General features: G+C 41.6%; 1 protein-coding gene and 1 non-coding gene across 28 annotated transcripts in view; one reads left to right on the forward strand and one right to left on the reverse strand.

Annotated features, from left to right (window-relative positions):
• RBFOX2 (RNA binding fox-1 homolog 2) overlaps window positions 1-17,306 on the forward strand; it is a 267,496-nt gene that overhangs the window by 86,370 nt on the left and 163,820 nt on the right. The window lies entirely within an intron of this gene.
• On the reverse strand, window positions 12,657-12,718 carry LOC132228999 (small nucleolar RNA SNORA14). The gene has a single exon (XR_009451580.1). It is a non-coding gene; the product is annotated as a small nucleolar RNA SNORA14 (small nucleolar RNA).

Here is a 17,306-nt window from a genome sequence, read left to right on the forward strand (position 1 = left end):
CTAACCAACTGAGCTACCTGGCCAGGGCAGGATATTGACATTCTTCAGGAGATTTGAAAAGGGCAGCTCCTAGAAATATCTTTGAATGCTTTATCTATCATTCCTTATAGATTTGTCACACACAAAAAATTGCCACCATTATTAGGCTTGTCCAAGGGATATGTGTCATCAGAATGCTAACCCAAAATTGACACAGTTCCCCTTTCCAGAAATTAATTGAACCTCATCAAAGCCCCTGAAGTTGATTTTAAAAACTAGGATGGCCCCCATAATCAGTAGTCACCTCTGGGGGGAGGGGCTTCTAGATTTGAGAGTATTTTCCCAGTTCTTACACTTTTGGTGCTGGGTTGTCCTCACAACAGCCCTAGGGAGAATTGGAGAACAAAGGAGAGATAAAGTGTTGCTCACCTCTGTGTTAATCTCCCTGTGGAATCATTACCGTTGGAATTGTCTCTGTGGAAGTTTTCGGTGAAAGATAGGATCATTTACCCCAAATCTAAAGAGTATAGAGGGGTTTTCCCCCTTTCTTTTTAGTTTGGGTTTGCTCTAGAGCTGCTGTAAGCTTTAAAATATATGCCCTTTGATAGTAGTTCTATATAATGTTCATATATCAGAAAAATATTGTTGCCTGGAAATCTAGCCCTCAAGAGTCTGATTGAATAGATCTAAGATTGGGCTTCGTCATTCAGATATATAGCAATTCCTATAGGTGATTCTATTAAGCAATCAAGGTCTGTGGGCTGGTTTAAAGGAGGGATATTTTCTATTACTGTGCTTTTCACCTGTGACTCTTAAAGTATAAGGCGTCACGGGAAGTCTCTTAATCTAATCTTGCATACTGATGCATGTATTTAATTATTTATAAAGTGTTTCTTGTTTTGCATACAAGCTGATTTTAAATATAGGAAGATAAAACTAATTGAACTGTAAAGTATGGGAATAGACTAAGTTTAAAAGACTCTCAAAGGGTACTGTATAATGCTCTGTTCTTCCTGTGGGCATTACTGATCAATAAGGAATCAGGCAAAAGGAATGAAGAGGAGTTTGTTAAAGCACAAAAAGTAGAGGCTTTGCTTGGAACTACTCATTTTTCTCTTCTTTTGCATCAGGGGCCACCTCTGTAACCTGTGCATTCATTACTTACACTATTTCTACTATAGGCTTGTGCAGACCCTTTGCAATGTTTAAAGCGACTCATTTACTTTGAGGCACATTCTGATGGTGACAGGTTTATTTTAGTTTATTTTCCTGGCATTAATTTGTTCTCTGGCCAAATCTTTGAATTTGAGATCTTAGAGTAGTGTGAATAAGCAAATATTGAATAGCTGCTTGTTTTAGTTGATGAATACAGAATCCAAATGAGTACTGCTAATTAATGGGCCTAACCGTATAAACTCTCACTTTGTGCTCTGAGGTTTGGGAAGCATTTATCAGCGTGAAACACTGGTCACTGAGCAGCCTGAGCTGGGCAGAGACTGAACTTGTGATCTTTACATCTCCCCAGAGTAGTTTGGCTCAGCAAATCCGGGAGCTGGGGGTGGGGTGAAGGTGAATTTTAATTGTGTCATTATTTGCATTCTTTAATTCTCGTGCTGTTCCTGTCTAAGTAGATAGGAGCCATCCCCAGGCAGGCTTTTTATCAGCATCTACTGGTGATTTTAAAAGAAATAAAAATTACAGTTTTCTGATTGGTGCAGAGCACTTTCATCATTATTTTCTCATCCTTACAACCACCTTTTGAAGTAAATAGAACCAATATTGCCTTTGGAAAGATAAGGAAACTGAGGCACACAGAGATTAAAGTGATTTATTCAAGGTAACCATGCAAGTTAGTAGCTGAATAAGAACTAAAATTTGTCTTTGTTTGTTGAGGGCCCCTTCCTCTGTACTGGGAATTATTGACGCACCCAAGGAAAAATCTAGTCATGTGCGTGTGTGCCTTCTCACTCAGTGCTACCACTTGGGGGCTTCTTAGACCCTTTGAAGCTCAACCTTAGGTCTAGGAGTGTATGGCCTGTGGTTAAAGATTATTACAACCAAGTTCTTTAGCACGAAGTGGACTAACATTTCACTGTTTAATGACCCTTTTCATCCGATTTTGAAGTCCCTGGCAACACACTTGAATTAAAACCTGTGAAGGAAAAGAGGGGAAAAAGACACACCACCTTGTAGAGGTTTTGCTTTTTTATGCAAGGTCACCTTGGTCTTCTTTCCCAATGAATTAACAAGCTTTATGGGTTGGCAGTCCATTGCTTTTATGAAGCACTCCAAGCACTTTACTGTGCATGCTAATGTGATCTCTTTATGGAAGTGGTGGAGACAAACATTGTTCCAGATTTACTGAGGTGAAAACCAGCTCAGAAGGCTGAATGTTTTATCTGAGGCTCTGCAGGATTTTAGGTTGGTACAAAGTAATGGTTTAGATTCCTCACTGGCGGTTTCTTTGTGATTTATGTGTATATGCATGTGCTTATGTGAGTTCTCAAGTGTTGACTAAGGCTGGAATATTTTGTGGGTTTGTAATATGTTTTAAAAGAGAGAGTATTTGGGTGCATTAGCTCCAGAGTTTTTATATAGGAGGGGTTTAGGAGCAGCAATCTGATTAGGCTCAGTTCTGCGTAGCAAGCTTACTGTTTTTGCTAACATTGTTTATTTGTGATGGCTTTCAGGGGCTCCTGGAACATACAATGGGAATCCTAAGGCCAACCCCTTGCCACCTCTTCGTGCTACAGCTTTACACCTGATATAATTAGGGTGACCTTTTAATTTATCATTCAAGTTTGGGGCACTTTTGAGAGTGAAAAGGGATGCTAATGTTGAATTAATCCTAGGCAATCCTGGTTGAATGGGATGTATGGTCACTCTAGTTATAAATAAAGAAATATAGAGAACTTTTAAGTATAGTAATCAGGATTTGGAGTCAGGGCACAGTGCCTAACACTGTGTGGGAATGGAATTTTGGCCTTCACATTTGAGGTAAGAGGTGATTGCACAGACTCTTGGTTGGGTTCAGGTGTTGAGTCAGCTATGGGAATGGGAATATTAGTAAATTATAAAAACTAATGTTTGTAAAAGCATTTTACAATGAATAATGTGATCTTTACAATAGCTCTGCCAAGTGGATTGGGCTTTTTTACCCAGATTTTATAGATAAGAAAACCAAAGCAGAGATTTTTAAGTGAACTTCTCAATGTCACATAGATAGTAAGTGGAAGAACTGGACTTGAATCTCAGATTTTCAGCCTCCATCTATGTATATAAAAGCCTAAGTGACCATTCGACTGTCCGACCAGTAGCTATGATGCGTAGTGACCAGCAGGGGATAGATGCTCTGACCAGTAGCTGTGATGCACACTGAGCACCAGGGGGCAGATGCTCAACACAGGAGCTGCCAAGCTGTGGTGACTTGGCAGCTGTGGTTCTTGGGTGACCGGAACCAGAGAGGAGGGAGCCCGATTCCGGGTGCGTCACCTGAGAATCGCCCTCTCGCAATCTGGGACCCCTCAGGGGATGTTGGAGAGCTGGTTTCGGCCTGATCCCTGCAGGCCAGGCCGAGAGACCCCACGAATCCATACACCGGTCCTCTAGTGTCTTATATTTTCCTTTTGTGTTCTTCTGTCAGTGTTCTTTCTTTGAATTGGGGATGTTCTCTTGCTGGTCTGTCAAGATAAGATATTATGGAATCTTTGGAGAATGTGGCAGCCCGAAAAGTCTTCACATGACCTAGTGGTCCCTTGAATAACTTATTTCTGTCAAGTTTTCTTTCTTATTTGTTAGAATATCTTATGGTCCACAATTTATCTATTTGTATTTTAAATATAAAGAAATAAATTAATGTCATGGTGTCAAGCCCTTTGATTTTTTTAAAATGCCAAGTCAGTGTTCCCCCTTCTGTTTTCTAAAATCCTGTTGAAATCCACAGTATGGACATGTTCAGATGAGTCACAGAAACAAAGTGGGGATGTCAAAGCAGATGTTTTTTAGGTTGACAGATGCAACCGAAACATTATTAGATAATTAAATTCAGCCCTAACTGGTTTGGCTCAGTGGATAAAGCATCGGCCTGAGGACTGAAGGGTCCCAGATTCGATTCCAGTCAAGAGCATGTGCCTTGGTTGTGGGCACATCCCCATTAGGGGGTGTGCAGGAGGCAGCTGATCGATGTTTCTCTCTCACCAATGTTTCTAACTCTCTATCCCTCTCCCTTCCCCTCTGTAAAAAAACAACAAAAAAATTTTTAGTTCTTTTGATTAGGAGCTGTAGACAATGTCAAATGCATTTTATTTCATGCTCATTTGTTTTGGTGGCAAAGAAATGATGGCTACTTTTCTTCCCTTGGGGAGAGTTAGAATGGAAGATGCAATGAGGATATTCAATACCACTTGTAAGCAGTACCTTTTATATCGTGATCCATTGTGTACACACACACATCTCTGTGAATATAACAGCATTAGTCTTACTAAGTAATACTTATTCTTATTAAGTTCTAAGCGCTGTGATAGTTTCATTCCATTAAAAAAAAATTGTTGATATGACCCACAAATGATTGGCTAGATTTCCTTCCTGGACCCACTAATAACTTGCAGTGTGTAGTTTTGCAAATAAAATTCTAATAATTGTTGTCCTTAAAAATGTAGCCTTTCCCTATTTCCTATACCTTCACCCCAGCCCTAAGTAACTGCTCATCTTTCTGTCTCTGTGGATTTGCCCATTCTGGGTATTTCGTATAAATGGAATCATACAATATCTGGTCTTTTGTGACTGGCTTCTTTCACTTGGCATAGTGTTTTCAAGGCTCATCATACACTAGCATGAGTCAGTACTCTCCTTTTTGGGGGGGCAGAATAGTATCCCATCATATAGGTTGCTATAGGAGCATTCTTAGGGGAACCTACTGCCTACCTCTGTAATTCTGACTCCTACAGTTCTTAGAATTGGCTTCAGCCTCATTGGCCATTGTTTTCATTCTTGAACTCATCAAGCTTGATCCTAGCTTCAGGCCTGTGGAATCACTGTCTCCTCCACCTTCAGACCTGCACTGATCTTCACCCAGATCCTTACCTCCTTCTTGTTCAGGTCACAGGTACAAAGTTGGCTCCTGAGAGAAGCCTTCTCTGACTGTACCAACCTAAAGTTGTCCACATACATAACTGACAGTTAGTTCAGTGTTATCTTCTTCACATTTCTAATCATTATCTGAGATTATCTACTGCAGGTACTTTATTGTCTGTCTCTCCCACTAAAATAGAAGTTCTGTGCAAGCTGTGACTTTGATTAGAGCAGAGCCTGGTGTGTAGGGGAAGATGAATAAATGTTTGTTGAATGAATAAGTGAATATTGTCCTCAATTTAATGCTAAGCCTTTAAAGGTTTTAAGCAGGGAAGTGACACGATCTATTTTACATTTCTAAAAACAACATTCTGGTTGCTGTGAAGAATGAATTTTAAAAGGGACCCCCCTCCCCCCCCCCAGTGCAGCCTAGATTGTCTAGGCAATAAATTTATCATTTGCTGTATTAAATATTGATTCCAGCTAGAACTTATTTGTTGAAAGAAATTCTTTTTCACCCCCTTCTCCCAGGTGGAGATTAGATTAAAATGACTGGTTCAGAAGCAAAATGTTTCACACCCCTTTTTGTATCTCATAATGTACTGTATAATAATCGGTCCCCTATATTCATTGTACTTATTCAGTGATTTTATTAACTAAAAATATTTCTGCTTTGATTTTTAATTACAGAAAGTATGAAATCACTTTCTTTTCTTTCTACTAGTTTGTCTAGAACCCCACTTTCAGTCTTCATGCAAGGTTATATTTGAGGTTGCTTCTCCCCAGTATCTGACATCAGTGGTTGAGGTCCTTCTGTGGTGTTGCCTTACGCCCTCTAGTGGATGAAGGCCTGGTTGCTATATCTAGTGTTCCCAGACACTTTTCTCAGACCATGTAATTAGCTCAGGCTTAAGATTGCCTTCTGCAGATAGTTTATAAGCTTTTCCCTCCTGGGAAAGGCCATTTTATTTCTTCTGCTGCTTGCTTCTGTGTATTTAAGTAATATGCTTATTTTGCTGTTTCTTGATTTATAAATTTTAGACACCACTCTACCCTTTGGTTTCCTGTTGTTAAAGACCAGAAATTAAGTTTTACAAACACTCTCTCCTTTCAAATAAGGCCATTTTTTTGTTGTTAAATTTGGGATTCATTACTGATTTATGATTGCAGAATAATTATATTATTACTAGGGGCCCGGTGCACGAAATTCGTGCACTGGGTGTGTGTGTGTGGGGGGGGGGGAGTGTCCCTCAGCCCAGCCTGCCCCCTCTCACATACTGGGAGCCCTCAGGCGTTGACCCCCATCACCCTCCAATTGCAGGATCGGCCCCTTGCCCAGGCCTGACGCCTCTGGCCTAGGCATCCGGCCCGGGCAGCGGGGACCCGCAGCTGCAGTGGCCCCGCGATCGTGGGCTTCGCTTTAGGCCCAGGCAAGGGACCCCTAGCTCCCGGGACTGCCAGCTTCGACCATGCCCAGCTCCCATCGCTGGCTCCACCCCTACTTCCTGCTATCACTGGCCAGGGAGGAAAAGGCACCTGATTCTCCGATCATGGCTGGGGGGCAGGGCAAAGGCGGCCCCAGGGCCGCCTTTGCCCTGCCCCCCAGCTCTTAGCTCCCCTCTGGGTTTCCGATCACTGTCAGTGGCAGGGGGCTTCTTCCTGCTTTCCCTTTTGCCTCCCTGCATTGTGCCTACATATGCAAATTAACCGCCATCTTGTTGGCAGTTAACTGCCAATCTTAGTTGGCAGTTAATTTGCATATAGCCCTGATTAGCCAATGAAAAGGGTAGCTCGTACGCCAATTACCATTTTTCTCTTTTATTAGTGTTGATGCCTAAGTATTTTTATAGTTGAATCATAAAATATTATGACTACATTCCCTTATATACTTTTTGTTTCCCCTGGAGTTAGTAAGTATATACATAAAAATATAGGAGTAAATATATATTTAATAATTAATTTTTTAAATAGCACTATATGAATTCGATACCATAAAGTTCACTCATTGTATTTATTCAGTAATTTTATTAAATTTATAGAGTTGTGCCATCAACACTACAGTTCAGTTTTAGAACATTTTCACCATCTTCCCCAAATTCTCTTGAATTCTTTTGTACTCAGTCTCCACTCCCACTCCAACCCTAGGCAACCATTGATCTGCTTTCTGACTCCATAAAATTGTCTTTTCTGGACATTTCATTTAAATGGAATCATATGTATGTAGCTTTGTGTTTGACTTCTTTCATTTAACAGTGTTTTTGAGGTTTGTCTATGTTGTTGTATCACTATATTATTACTTTTATTAAGTATCACTATATTATTGCTGAATAGTATTCCGTTATATGGATGTACCACATTTTATTATTTACCAGATGATAGATATTTGGACTGTTTCCAGTTTGGCTATTATGAATAATGCTGTTATGAATATTTGCATACAGTCTTGCGTGGACATATGTTTTAATTTCTCTTGGATAGATTTCTAGGAGTGGAATTGTTGGGGTTTATGGTAAGCTTATGTTGAACTTTTAAAGATTCTGTCAAACTATTTTCCAAAGTGGCTTGGTTTTATCGACCTTTTTTTTTATTGTAGTGAGTGTGTAGTGGTATCTCATTGTGGTTTAAAACTTCTTAAAATTTTCACTTGAGGATATGTTTTTATTGATATTAGAGAGAGGCGGGGGAGAAACATGCATCAGTTGCCTCCTGTATGCTCCCCAACCAGGGATTGAACCCGAAACCTAGGTGTGTGCCTTAAGTGGGAATCGAACCCATAACCTTTTGGTGTTCAGGATGACACTCCAACCAACTGAGGCACGTGGCCAGGGCTCAATGTGGTTTCAATTTTGGATTTCCCTAATGATTAACAATTTGGAGTACCTTTTTGTGTGCTTTTTATTAGCTATTTATATGTCTTTGTTGAGACATCTGTTCAAGTTTTTTGCTCACTTTTCATTTGGTCTGTTTGTCTTATTATTGAGTTGTAAAGAGTTTTTAAAACACAGGTTCTTTGAAAAAATATGTTTTTATTGATTTTAGAGAGAGAGGAAGGGAGTGGGATCAAGAGATACAAACATAGATGAGAAAGAAACATCAATTAGCTGCCTCTTTACACCCCCTTCTGGGCTTGTGCCCTGACCAGGAATTGAACCAGTGATCTCTTGGTTCATGGGTCATTGTTCAACCACTGAGCCACACCAGCCAGGCTAAATACAGGTTCTTTGTTAGATTTACAGTTTGTAAATATTTTTTCTCAGTTATCAGATTTCACAAGGTATATCTTTCCTCCTTGCCCCAATAAGACAAAACAAAACTATTTGCTAAGATTGGATAAACTCTGCATAACTATCATATGAAAGAGACTGTGAAAACAGGCATTGACTATCTGTGTTTAAGCCTAGTGATTGCTTCAAGAATATTGTCAGGGTTATAGTGGCTTTGGCTGACACAGCCTTCTCCAGATACTTAGTGACAGGCATGTTTGGACAAGAAAGCTCTTCATGTAATCAAGACAAATTATGCTGCTTGCTGCATGTCCTAAGGCAACGGTCGCCAACCTTTCGGACCTCACAGACAACGGGTTGGTGACCGCTGCTCCAAAGGTTTCCTTAAACCAGCGGTCGCCAACCTTTCGGACCTCACGGACCACCAATGGTCCGCGGACCATCGGTTGGTGACCACTGTCCTAAGGGATGTGGCATGGTAGTGGATCAGGTTCATTGGCTTATTTTTTCCATTTAAGATAGTGTAGCTTCTATGTAAGACTGCTTCATGGAAATTTCCCTGTAGATACACCCATGCACAGCCACTCATCCACCCACCCACCCCTGGCCTTTGGGTTTAAATTTTAGCCCTGTCATTGCAGGCTATATGACCTTGGGCAAGTGTTTCCCCTCGCTAAGCCTTAGTCCCTTCTTTTATAAAATAGGAGTAGTATCTCCTCTGAAAGGTTATATAGACTTAGTGATAACATATGTAAATTTCCAGGCATGTAATGGGGTCAAATAAGTAATTTTTCTCATTTATTTTATAGAAAAGAGGTCTTTGGGAAGATTTATAAGGAAATGCTTAGTTCTCAGAGTCTCTTTTTGTCTATTTCATCGTTCTCTCTCTCTTTTTTTTTAATATATTTTATTGATTTTTTTACAGAGAAGAAGGGAGAGAGATAGAGAGCTAGAAACATTGATGAGAGAGGAACATCGATCAGCTGCCTCCTGCACATCTCCTACTGGGGATGTGCCCGCAACCCAGGTACATGCCCTTGACCGGAATCGAACCTGGGACCTTTCAGTCCGCAAGCCGACGCTCTATCCACTGAGCCAAACCGGTTTCGGCTTTTGTTCTCTTTTTGATTCTTAGTTATTCACCATTTGAAATGAATTTTATCTATAGATTTGAAATTCCTAGCTTAGGAACATAGCTTTGCCCTATTTTCAAGAAAAATGTTTGTGTGAGGGAAATGAAATGTGTGTCAGTTTATTTACTTAATTCATTACAGGTCTTGGCAGTGTCAACAGAAAAAGAGGGTCATTTTTGAGGTTTTATGACTTGAACAGAATCTGGTCCAAACTGAGCCAGACACTCAAGTCTCTCCAAACTTACCTGGCTCATTGTTACCCTGTCCATATATTTCTTCAGCTCTGTATGTCTCCTCACAGCCCTTCAAATATCTGTCTTGGATATTTATTTCTTCCTATTGCCTTTTGCTTGAAATATTTCTCCATTTCCCAGCAGAATTCTAGGCATCCCAGAACTCTAGGCTACACCTTAACTTCCTTTATGAAATGTTTCCTAATTGCCTCTAATTATTTAAAGTCATTTAACATGTTGTTTGTAACATGAAACTGTTTCACAGTTTTCTCATCTGTGAAAGTGAGGATAATAGTACTTTTGTAAGGTGGGTGTAAGGATTAAATTTTTTAAAATTTTCTAGATCAAGAGTGACTTATTGGTTGATGCTGTGATGTTGCACAGACCTGCCTTTAGCTTTCCATGCAATCTACAAAGTCCCTTCTCATCTCTGGGCCCATGTTTCTTCTTTTTCCTTTAAGAGCTCTTTTGGCTCTAACGGGTTTGATTTTGTGGATCTTGGGAGTGTCACACTTCCGTTGCGGAAACAAAAGAAGCTTTTATCACTTAGCTTCTTACCTCTGAATCTAGCAGGACTGCTATGGATCTGTGGATAGAGTGACTTGAGCCAAAAGCATAGAAGTATATCTGGCTTTTCTTTTCATCTCTTTTGTACCTGGTTTCTTTGTCACACCCTGTATCTTATGCCACAGTTTGACTTCTTCCCCCAGCTTTGCCTTGTTTTGCTCATTTTAGGGTTGCTGTGATTTTAGGCTGTCAGAATAGTTTGTATTCGACTCGATCCAGTTGCTTAAGTATTTTTTTAGATGGATGGATCATAACTTCACCGCTTGGCTTTCTAGTAGATTGACCTAATACTTTGTATATAGGTAATTGATTTATATTATAATGAGAGGTCTTACTGTGGCCATCCAAAAGAATTATCTGTCTAAAGTTTGTTAATCACTGGGACTATTTTTTTTTAAAATATATTTTTTTATTGATTTTTTACAGAGAGGAAGAGAGAGAGGTAGAGAGTCAGAAACATCGATGAGAGAGAAACATCGATCAGCTGCCTCCTGCACATCTCCTACTGGGGATGTGCCCGCAACCCAGGTACATGCCCTTGACGGGAATCGAACCTGGGACCCTTCAGTCTGCAGGCCGATGCTCTATCCACTGAGCCAAACCGGTTTCGGAATCACTGGGACTATTTACAAAGGAAAATTATAGAATTTCCTTTATTAGCAATTTTCAAAATTAGGAACTTTGTCTAGAATTGCTTAGGGTAGCCAAGCAGTTAGTAGGCTATATTCTTGCTGTAGTGGTTAGTACCAGTAAACAGCAGATGGTCTTCTCATAACCAAACCTGACTACCATTTTGTGAGCTACTTTTAAGAAGCTTCATGTGTCTCCTCAACCCTTTGTTCTTCAACAGACAGCCATCTAAGTCAACATGAATCTAAGTCATTCAGCAGATGATTTAGAATGAAACTAAGTAGGTAAGTAACAGGTAAGGCAAAAGGTCTCATAGTTGACAAACAATATAGTTGTGTGTTTCAGTTATAGATTAAATATTTTTATTAGTAGCATTAGCTGTATACCATTATACTGAGCTGATTTAGGTTTGAGTTAGAGAGGCAAAGGAATACAACAGATGACTTAAGATCTTTGTTAGAAAATTTGGTGCCACCAGAAAATAATTTCAGCAAGTTCTGTGTAATCATGTATTTAAATAAAGGCACAGCTCTAATCTCACTGGGGTCTCATTACTCTGCTCAGCTTTTATCTGCGGAAAACAGTCTGATGGACATTCTATGCCTTCCATGATCTGGCCCCAAGTCTTTTTCCTTCTGTGTCATAGAAGGTATTCTGTGTTCTAGACACACTATGGGACAGGACAGTATAGCTTTGAAATTGGATATGGATTTTAATTTTAATTTCTTTTTTTTAATTCTAATTTCTTACGGCATTTTTCACGTTTAAATACAGTTATTCTTTGCATCCTACCTTAAATGTGACTTCCTCCATGGAGCCTTGCCGGAAGCACTTATTTGGGAATAGACTCTTAATGTCCACTGATCTCCCAACCACATTCTTTCTTCTCTGTAATGACACGTCATCACTCACTGCCTGTTGGCTTATGGCGAACAGGTTGGATGACCTATCCAGTTCTCTGAGAACAAGGACCCTGTCGTGCTTCTTCTTACTCTTTTATACTTTGCCCAGTAAGAATTTGGTAAAGGGACAAATTAAAAAGTAAACTTATCTTCAGCCTTCTTGAAATAGCCTACTCTGTTGGGATTTTTTTCCTGTGGGCAAAGAAAAAAACTTTGTTCAGATTTTTGCTAGATTTTTATTGCCTTTGCTTTTCCAGAGCGATATGAAAAATTAATATTTAAGAAGCTAGATATCTGATCTTCAGCAAGAGAGGATCTCTTACAAGTTTAATGGGTTTGGTCAAGTGGATATTAAATGTAAATCTGTCATTTTATGGAGTCATAGAAGGCTCTTACAGCACTCAATAAATATCCTTATTGGATTAGTAGAATTTTTCATCAGGGGACGGTGTACCTCCCACTATTAGGATCTTTCATTGTTCCTTTAGAGCACTGTTAGCGTATGCTAACAAGCTTTGTGGTGTCATGTGGATCACAGAATCATCTCCGCTGAAGATGCTTCTAGCTTCTTAATTCTTTTATTTCGTTATTGGTACAGGGAACTCATACATTACTTCTAGCAGATATGTGTGAATTTCAATAATATTTTTCAAAGTAACAAGTGGGCGGGGGGGATCCCCATGAAAAGAGAGCTAACAGGAATTGAGCACTGACTATGTACCAGGTCTTGTATAAAGCATTTAGCTAGTATTATTTTATTTCATCCCATTTGCAGGTGAGGAAACCAAGCTCAAGGAGATTTAAGTCATTGCCCAAGGCTATGTAGCTATTAATTGGGAAGCTGGGTTTTAAATTTAAATGTGTTGGGCTTCAAAGTTTATTTTTTAAATGTTAAGATTTTTTTTTTCTCCTCCAAGATGTCACAGGTCTGAAATGAGGCTGAGCCACCGGGAGGCGCAGCCCTTTGGACTCCCCTGAGGAAAATGTTAAGATTTTTAATTACAGTTGACATACCTTGTTATATTAGTTTCAGGTGTATAATGTAGTGATTAGGCATTTATATGATTTATGAAGTCATCACCCCAATAAGTGTAGTAACTATCTGACACCACACATCCTATCTAATAAAAGAGAAACATGGTAATTGGCGTACGACCGCTACCCTTCCCATTGGCTAATCAGCGAGATATGCAAATTAACAGCCAGCCAAGATGGCGGCCGGCAGCCAGGCAGCTTGAAACTAACATGAGGCTTGCTTGCTTCAGTGAGGGAGGAAACCAACGCTCCCCGCCTGCTTTGCCGGCCTCTGAGCCTGCAGTTTAAGAAACATTGTAACGAATATAGAAGCTAAACAAAACCCCAGAAACCTGCTTTCAGCGAGCCGGGATCTCAGAGCTGGAGTTATACATTGTTTCGATTATAGAACCGAAACAAACCAGATACCTTCTTTCAGCAGCAGAAGCCTCAGAGCTAGAGCCAGAGATAAAGCTGGCCCAGAATAAAAATGAAAAAGAAAAAAAGGAGCAGTTGGGAGCTTTAGTTGGCCTGAAAACAGCCCTCAGCCCCTCACCCAGACTGGCCAGGCACCCCAGTGGGGACCCCCACCCTAAAGGGTGTGTGACCAGCTGCAAACAGCCATCATCCCCTCACCCAGGTTGGCCAGGCACCCCAGTGGGGACCCCCACCCTGAAGGGTGTGTGACCAGCTGAAAACAGCCATCATCCCCTCACCCAGGCTGGCCAGGCACCCCAGTGGGAACCCCCACCCTGATCCAGGACACCCTTCAGGAAAAACCAGCCAGCCCCCACCCATGCACCAGGCCTCTATTCTATATAGTAAAAGGGTAATATGCCTCCCAGCACCGGGATCAGTGGAGCTGAGAGGCCTCCTGGCACCGGGATCAGCATGACAGGGGGCAGAGCCCAAACCCCCTGATTGCCCTGCAGTTCTGTGTGTGAAAGGGGGCGGGGCCACAACCTCCCTATCCGCCCTGCTATGTTCGTGACAGGGGAAGGCGCCCCAACCCCCTGATCAGCCCTGCTCTGTGCCTGATAGGGGAGAGCTCCCCAACCCCCTGATCGCCCTGCAGCTCTGTGTGTGACAGGCTGCGGTGCCCCAACCCCCTGATCGGCCCTGCTCTGTGTGTGCCAGGGTGCGGCGCCCCAACCCCCCGCTCCCCACGGGCCCTGCGCTGTGTGTGACGGGGTAGAGCCATAACCTCCCCATCAGCCCTGCCCTGAGTGTGACAGGGTGCGGCACCGCAACCCCCTGATCCGCCCTGCTTTGTGTGTGACAGGGGGCAGTGCCCCAACTCCCCAGTCGGCCCTACTCTGTGAGTGACAGGGTACGGAGCCCCAACCCCCCTGATGGGCCCTGCTCTGTGCGTGATAGGGGGTGGCACTGCAACCTCCCCATCGACCCTGCCTTGAGTGTGACAGGGGGCGGTGCCCCAACCCCCCAATCGGCCCTACCCTGAGGGTGACTGAGGGTGGCATCGCAACCTCCCGATCCGCCCTGCTCTGTGCATGACAGGGGCGATGCCCCAACTCCCCCATCAGCCCTGCTCTGAGCCCGACCAGGGGCTGCACCTAGGGATTGGGCCTGCCCTCTGCCACCTGGGAGCAGGCCTAAGCCAGCAGGTCGTTATCTCCTGAGGGGTCCCAGACTTCGAGAGGGCACAGGCGGGGCTGAGGGAGCCCCCTCTCCCCCAAGTGCACAAATTTTTGTGCACCGGGCCTCTAGTAGTTGTAATAAGATTTTTCACTATAATTCCTATGTTGTACTTTACATACCTGTGACTGTTTTTATAACTGGCAATTTGTACATCTTAATCTTTTCCCATTTTTTTGCCCCTTCCCCCAACTCTTCCCCCCTCCCCCAATCTGGCAAGCATCAAGATTTCAAAGTTTATGATATTTCTACTGTGTATATGTCTTTTACTATTTACTTTTACTTGAATGTTTATTTTTTTTACATTTTACTTGCATGTTTGATTTTTCTTCAGTTAGCAACAAGCATTATTTCCCTATTTGCTCCCCTCCCCAGCACTTCACTGAGATGATCATTCTCTATTTCTGTAATCCTGTGTAACGGTTTCATATTCACTCTCATTTGATCTTGGTGAGACCCCAGTGTGGTCTGTGTGTAGGGGGTCAGAGTTTTCATCTCATTGGTAGATGAGGACATTAAGCTTTCCGGTTTTGTGAGAGATTTGCCAAAGGTGGTAATTAGCTTTTGAAGAGGTACGCTGACCGTCTAACTAAATTTTCTAACAGCAAATTCCCTTTCAAACAAATTATATGGACACAATATATAAAAAATATAAGTGGGGTAGAAAAGTTGTGGGAGGTCTGGAGCCCCACCCTCTGGACTTCCGTTTGCCCCTGAGCCTCTCAGCTGACGGGGACACAGTTAAAAAAACACTGGGGAGTGATTAGACAACTTTGGTATCAGACAGGTCTGGGTTCAAATTCTACTTTAGGCCTGATGTTTAACCTGTCTTATCTCTTATGCTTGGTTCCTCATTTATAAAATGGGAATGTTTTTATAGGATTGCTGATAAATAGCAATTAAAAACCATGTCAAAGGCTAGCACAGTGCCCTCTGCTTGTCTGGAGGAGAGATCAGGTTGCCAGGCCGTCCAGGCCGTCCACTCACCCTGTGCAGGACTCCTGCTAAATTTGTGGGGAGCTCATGACTGAGCCCGGACCTCCATAGAACTTATAACCCAATACTTTGACTTGACCAAAGGTTCACACATCACATTTGTCAATAGTTTAGAACAGGGATGCGCAAACATTTCATGTAAAGGATCAGAGAGATATTGGGCCATACAGTCTCTGGTGCATCTATTCAACTCTGCTGCTGTAGTAAGTAAGCAACCATAGTTAATAGGTAAAGAAATGAGGATGACTTTGTGTTCTAATAAAACTTTATTTTTGGGCAATGCAATTTGAATTTCATAAAAATGTCACATGTCATGAAATATTATGCTTCTTTTGGTCCCCCCCCCCATTAAAAAATGTAAAAACCATTTTAGCTTATGGTCTGTACATTGTACGTGGGTAGTATAAAAAGAAGCCACAGGCTAGATTTGGCCCATGGACCATAGTTTGCCTACTCCTGATTTAGACATTGCTTGCTGATGATAATCAGTGCACTTTTTGACCCTGTGAAGATTAACTTAATGTAAAAATGACTGCTACTAAGGAAGTATTGATAGTAGGAAAGGCTTAATTTTCACAATAGAAAAAGGTAGAATTTTTTTCTTCTTCTCCTCTCAGGAATACTTACATGTTCATTAGTTTCTTTACCCTCTATGAAGTAGTTACAATTCAGTTATCCTTGTCTTGACTAAATGGAAACTGTTTCTAAATAAAGACTATATTATAGTGGAAAGACCATGAGTCATGCGGGAGTCAGGAAACTTGGCTTTGTCACTGAGTCTGTGACTTTGTGTATGTCACTTTACCTCTTTGAGTTCTTCAGTTTCCTTATATCAATGAGGAAGTTGGAGATGATAATATTAGAGATCTTTGCCAGCTCTAAAATTTTCTCAAACTACTTTTAGTTGCCTGGAATGGTGCTATAAAACAGTTTTCCTTGAAAGAAACTAAATACTTCATCGGTTAGTATTTTTTTTTTTAACGCCAACAGCGTTTCACATTGCATCGGAGATTGTTTACAAAAGGAATTCTTCCCACTGTGCTAAATGCTAGCCTTTTTTGAAGTGAAATGCAGTTGCGATTTAAATTCCACATACAGTACCTTCATGATAAATGCTGCTCACTTCTTGTTCTGCCATCCTGATGCAGGTAAACTGTTGGGGGGGATAAGCTGCGAGTACAAAGAAAAGGGAGCTGGGAAAACTGACAGAAGAAAATGTCTGTCCTGACTGTGTATGGGCTTAGGAAAATTTCATAACTGGAAACCTTCCCTCAAGTCTGAGTCACACTCCAAGGACTCTTGGCTCTCCTGGGAGGAGAGGAGAAAAGGGAGGGAGCGGTGGAGCAAGTGGCTATGTCTGTTTCCGTCAACAGAGGGCACCCGGAGCAAGCAAGTTCTCTGACACGCTGGAGACTGCTCTCCTCCCGGCGGTGCAGTCACCATGTCCGTCTGGAATTTTGTTGTATCCGTGTCCACATCCTCAGACATTTTGTCCCATGCTAAAGTCGGACATGCTAAATTCAATCCTAATAATTATTATTTGCTTCCAACGTAAGTGGAAAACCAATTCCCTCAATGTCTTGGAGTGAATTATCCCATATTGTAAAGTCTGGGATTTTAAGTGAATGAGCAGTATTAGGCTCTAATTTAATTCAGTATCCACTGAGCACATATTTCTGAAATATTATTATTCTGAAAGAGTACTAAATTAATATCTGTGTAGCATATTCTAAGAAGACTTTGCTCTTATTACCCAGAGCAGTGATCCTCAAAATGTTGTTTCCAGCCCAGCTATTGTGCAGTTATGGCGAACCTTTTGAGCTCGGCATGTCAGCATTTCAAAAAACCCTAACAGCTCTGGTGCTGTGTCACATATAGAAATTTTTTGATATTTGCAACCGT

Source organism: Myotis daubentonii, chromosome 2 (genome assembly GCF_963259705.1).
Source record: "Myotis daubentonii chromosome 2, mMyoDau2.1, whole genome shotgun sequence".
NCBI lineage: Eukaryota > Metazoa > Chordata > Mammalia > Chiroptera > Vespertilionidae > Myotis > Myotis daubentonii.